This window comes from Anastrepha obliqua, unplaced genomic scaffold, assembly GCF_027943255.1.
Source record: "Anastrepha obliqua isolate idAnaObli1 unplaced genomic scaffold, idAnaObli1_1.0 ptg000023l, whole genome shotgun sequence".
NCBI lineage: Eukaryota > Metazoa > Arthropoda > Insecta > Diptera > Tephritidae > Anastrepha > Anastrepha obliqua.
In genome coordinates, this window is record NW_026562184.1 from 1,371,558 (window position 1) to 1,377,923 (window position 6,366).

Here is a 6,366-nt window from a genome sequence, read left to right on the forward strand (position 1 = left end):
TGATTTCATGTTAGGCAAAATAAAATAAGAGCAGACTTGTACATTTTTCTCATTTGCCGTTGGTAGTTGCATGCGCAAATGGATTATTTCTTGTGAGATGAATAAATTAATTCTAGGCATGCATGAATGTGAAATTTTAAGTATCTAATTAACTAGGTGTCGGATTTGTTGTGGGAGAGAGACATCGTTGCCAAGTACTGTCTTTCAGTCCGGTGGACGAGCCTCTCGCAATAATTCGCATCAAAGCCCGTTTTTTAACATCTCGCTAATATGCGCCCACTCCCCGACGGAAGACGATGCGACCAAAGATTCCTTCTATGAGCGCTTGGAGCGTGCCTATGACCGCTGTCCCCGCCAAATCGTGCTTGACGACTTCAACGCCAGGGTAGGCACGGAGGGAATTTTTGGTCCCACAGTCGGAAAATTCAGCCTGCACAACGAAACGTTCGAAGTGAATGGTCGTGCATCAATAATCGACATCACTGACGCCAGCACGGCCCTAGTACGATCATCAAGCTGGCAAGTGTGTGATTGTTATACAAGCAGTGACCTCCTTGCCATTAAGGTGGATTTTTCGTATGGAAAAGAAACCGTACAGCAAAAACAATATAAGGGCTGGAGGGGGGAGACGCTTGACGAAGAAATGTTCCAAATCATGCTAGAAGAGAACCCGACTAGCACCTACGATGTGGAACTACAGGCGGAGCTGCTAGTAAAACATGTTAGCAGAGCCTGCGATGCCGCTATGTGCAGGCAAAGACAGGGCGCGCCAAGAAAACCTGTGTACTGGCGGAACGAGGAGATCAGCACCCTAAGAAGCGAATGCAAAAAAGCAAGGCGCCGTTCCCAAAGGAGTTATGGGCTGGCAGAACACTACAGGATCCGAGAGAATTATTTATAAAAAGAAGCGGAAAGAATTAAAGAAAACCATTAAAAGAACTGTGCCAGAGTGTGGACGAAAACTCGTGGGGTGATGGCTACTGACTCGTTATGGCCAAGGTCAAAGGAGGTAGAGGACAGCCACCAACTTGCCCCATTCTACGAGTCTACGACAAAGCCAAAAGCCTAAATAGGCAACTAACGGCGGAAGAGCGTAAGGAAGAAAGACGGAGGAGCACAATTGAGTGGCAAAATCACTGAGATTTAGCGACAAAAGGGAGGTGGACGCATAAACTCATCAGAAGCGTGCAGGCTTGGGTTGAGAGAGGACATGGTGACACAGATTACTACCTGACAGAGTTCCCGACGGGACATGGATGCTATAGAGAGTATCTTCAAAGACTCGGCCACGAGGACGAAGCAGACTGCTCGTTCTGCGGCAACGGTAGTGAGAATGTGGAACATGTCTTCTTCTCCTGCCCGAGATATGCATCTGAAAGAATGTCCATTGAAGAAATCATAAAAGAAAGAGTAACCCCGGGCAACATTGTAAATCACATGCTGCAATCAAAGTTGGTGTGCACCAAAATGAGAAAATGGTCCGCAAATGCGTTACAAGAACTGAGGAAAAAGGAATGGGAATGGAGTAAACCAAGAAGACAAAGAAGTAATGAAGGGTAGACGGACACAGAAATATAAATGAAGAGCCATACTGGCTAGCTTGGCCCTGCGCTGCAATGCTTAAACGGCGGTACCGCAGCGCAAACTAAAGCTACAGAAGTCGGAGTTTGGGTTTAGTACGTAGGTGTACTGTTTCGCAAGTCTCGTTTACAAGTAATATTGACTGTGCGTGGTCCCGAATGAAGTGCACCTTTAGCGATCTGTATGAATCGTGCATGCCGTCTATATTGACGGTATCTATGTAAGAGTTCCTCTTCCGATAAAAAAAAACACAAAAAAAAACATCGAGTCGGATCATTACCTTGTTACAGCCAAACTGCGCACACACCTCTGTGCAGCCAAAAACTCTACCTACGCAAAGAATGTTCAACATCGAAAGGCTGCAATCACTACAGACAGCTAGAAGATTCGCCACTCGACTCTCACTCCTGTTGTCAGAGATTGCTGCCCAACAAACCGGCATGCACGAACAATGGAGCAACATTTCTCGTTCTCTACGTACCGCCGCCGAAGAAGAAATCGTATTCCGGCGAGCCCGAAAAAACAGTTGGCACGATGAGGAAAGTCAAGCTGCACCAAAAGGAACGGATGCCGCCTATAGAGCCACGCTGCGATCGGGCGTAACGCGAGCCACGTGGGATCACTACAGAGAGCTAAAAAAGGAAGAGTGACGTATTATCAGAAAGAAGAAACGATAGGCCAAAATACGTGAGTGCGAGGAGCTTGAGATGCTGTTCAACAGAAACAACGCCCGAAAATTCTACCAGAAAGTTCGGCGGCTTACAGTAGGTTTTAAGACCGGGGCGTTTTCCTGTAAGAATAAAGACGGCGAACTGGTGACTGAGTAATCTTAAATTATCGAGGGAACACTTCTCGAACCTGTTAAACTGTGATAGCTGCGCATATCACAGAGAATGGGAAGATCCCGACACCCCAATCGTCGACGACGCAATTGTCGTTCCGCTATCCGACCATGACGAGGTGAGAATAGCGATAACGCGGCTAAAGAACAACAAAGCCGCGGGCGCCGACGGACTGCCGGCTGAGCTATTCAAACATGGCGGCGAGGGGCTGGTAAGGTGCATGTATTAGCTTCTATGCAAAATATGGTCGGATGAAAGCATGGCTGCCGATTGTAATTTAAGTGTGTTCTGCCCAATCCATAAGAAGGGCGATCCTGCAATCTGTGCCAAATACCGCGGAATTAGTCTTCTAAATATCGCTTTCAAGGCTCTAGCGAGCGTATTGTGTGAAAGGCTGAAGCTCACGGTCAACAAAATATTCACAATACGCCAAATCTTGGAAAAGACCATTGAAAGGAGAATTGGGAAGGGCCTCTCCGAGCCGTTTGATACCAAACTAGCACTGGCGCGCTTTGTTAAACTCGGCCAAAATCGCATAAGCGGTTATCGCACCAATTAAGAAGAAGAAGGATGAACTAAATGGTATTGGTATTAAATGTATTATAAAAATTATTTCAAAATATCCATATAAAAAATTAACTTTGTTAACCATTCATTTACATCAAGGGTTAGTATTCAACAATATGTTGTACTTTTTAAATTATAATAACATCTACCATCCATATCTATGTGGGCAGAAAACAATCTTGACCTACCTTAAAACACAGCTCATATGCATATCTACATATGAAAAATTCAAGAGCAAATAGACAAACATATGCAAACATATTCGTAACATATGCAAAAAAACTCATCCAAACCGTATAGTTATAAAATTGGCGCAGTCGGGAGGATCCTAACGAAAAAGGATCCAGTGATACGAACCGCGTCCGCAAGAAAAATCTAAATTTGTGAAGACAAAATATTTGGTGCAGTGAAAGCTTAAAAAAAAAATCCTAGCCAACACCATCAAAATACATCGAACATTTTTTAACGTAAAAGTGAATCACCACGAAGTAGCAGTGAAAGCTTAGTTAAAACTTCAAGCCAACACCATTAAAGTGCAGTGAACAATTTCCACGTAAAAGCGAACTACGGAAAGCAGTAGAAGCTGCTAAAACTTTCAAAAATTAATTCAAAAGCTAGACGACAACGGGAATTCGACCAAAAGAGGATGGAATAGGAACATCCTCAAGTGACAACTGTAAATGTAGCCGACGAACTGGCCAGAAAAGATGCCCAACTGAAACGCCTGAGGTTGGCATACATGGAACTACAGCAACAAAAACAGTTCAAACAACACTTCTACCAACAACAATTCCAACCACAACCATCCAATCAGCTGGAGAGATTTTATAAAAATGCAGCATATCTACCAATATTTACTGGTATAGGAGATATAACAATAAACTCCTTCTTTAGCAGCGTAGAGTATCTGCTAGCCAACATAGAAGACGAGGAACTAAAAGAGGAAACTACAAAGGCCATTCTCTACCGTAATATACAGGGAGAAGCAAAAAATATGGTCATCAACGTACAGCAACCGGACAACTGGCAGGTAATAAAGAGAAGTTTGAAGCTGAGATACCGGCCGAACTTGGAGCCTCACCAAATGCATAGGAAAATCAATGAACTTCGAGTTAGTACCGTAAGTGAATAAACTGTAGAGTTACAAAATCTTAAATATAAAAATGATGAATTAAGTGTATATTATCAAGATGATAAATGTATAGATTTGTCTAACGTAGACAGTTTACTGATTAATATAGCCAAAGAAATAACGCAAGGAATACTATCCGATAAGATATACCCAGAAAGGGATCTAATTACAATAATAGAGATAATGATGAAACGTAGATATGAAGATGGCTGTAATAGGCAGGAACTTAGAAAATTTTGGCGGAAATTATTCCAGTACCTTTAAACAAACAAATAAACATAATATCTGAAACCCTAACCATAATAGAAATAACAATTATCAGAACAAAGGACAGGGCAATCTTAATTGAAGACTCAATAATAATTACAATAACAATGAGTATAATTATGATAGTAGGCATATGAATAATTCAGGGCAAATACAGGCAGAACAACAATGGAAGGATCAATAATTACAATAGATATTCAAATTTAGGTAACTTCCAAAGGTTCACACAGGCACGACACCCTGGGCCAAATTTTAACCAAAATCGTTGAAATCAACCCAGGCAAAGCCAAGCTGAGCCCATGGAAATAGATAACTGTCAAATGAATAGGCAAATAAATGAAGTGAATTATAGCGAAAATAATCAGGTAAATAATAATAATCAAAAAACCGCCAAGTAAGGAAACCCTAGAAGAAAAGGCAGCCAATATCGCTTGCCGCAATGGAAAATGAGTAAATTAAAAGGAAGAAAATATGAGTTCATTATCGGGATTGACTTGATGAACTGTTTCAACACAATAACATATTTAGTGCAGGTACAAATACCGTTTACTAATAAAAAAACTAGTTTTATAATAAATCCGTATAAATATGTAAAAGTGTGTGCATTAGAAGCAGCTAACTTCGATTGGAACAGAATACAATTAGACCATTTAAATAAAGAAGAACATGACGAAATAGTGAAAGTGTTGAATAAATTCAAAGGACTATTCTTCAAAGAAGGTGATCAGTTAACTAGTGCAATGGAAATCCAACACGAAATTAGAACGGTAACAGATGAACAGATAAATTCCAAATTGTACCGGTACCCCGCAAAACACGAAATGGAAGTAAGGAGACAAATACAGGAAATGAAAGAACATGGAATAATAAGAAAAAGTTGTTCAAGATATTCAAGCCCTTTAATATTAGTACCGAAAAAAGTTGACAATTCAGGGGGAAAAATATACAGAATCGTAGTGGACTACAGAAAACTCAACGAAGTGATTATTGACGACAAGTTCCCATTACCAAATATAGATTCAATTTTAGACAAGTTATGAAGAGCTCAGTACTTCACAAATTTAGACCTCGCAAAAGGATACCATCAGATTTTAATAAGGGAACAAGATAGGGAAAACAGCTTTTGTGATACCACATGGACTACACGAATTCATAAGGATGCGATTTGGGCTAAAAAATGCCCCAGCAACTGCTCATAGACTTATGAATGAAATATTACGTAACTTCATTAACAAAACCTGTGTAGTTTACCTAGACGACATTCTTATATTTAGTACATCTCTTCTAGAACATATAAAATCTATAACGGACATTTTCAGAGTTTTGAAACAAGCCAACTTATAAATACAGATTGACAAGTGCAATTTAATGAAAAGAGAGACAGAATTTTTAGGCCATATACTAAAAAAAGAAGGACTCAAACCAAATCCTAATAAAATTAAAACGACTGAGGACTTAACTCTACCAAAAACCGAAAAACAAAGAAAAAACTTTCTAGAACTTACAGGGTATTACCGTAAATTCGTAAAGGATTACGCAAAAGTTGCTCAACCAATAACAAAGTAACGAAAGGAGTAAAGATACATATTAGAGACCCAACATATAGAGAAGCTCCTGAGATACCCAAATTTTGAGAAAAAATTCACGCTAACAACAGACGCATCAAACTATGCTCTCGACGCAGTTGTATCCCAAGAAGGACACCCAACTTGTGTCGCGTCAAGAACACTAAACAACCATGAACGAAACGTTTCAGCTACCGATAAAGAATTTCTCGCCATATTGTGAAGCGAGCAGTATCTACGACCTTACCTCTATGGAAGAAAATTTAAAATTCTTACAGATCACCAACCGATAAAATTCGAACACTCGAAATACAGAGGAAAAGATTTGTCCCCAAGACACCAAAGATGGTTACTCAAACTAGGAGAATATGACTTGAGTATATCAAAGGAAAAGAAAATAGAGTAGCAGATT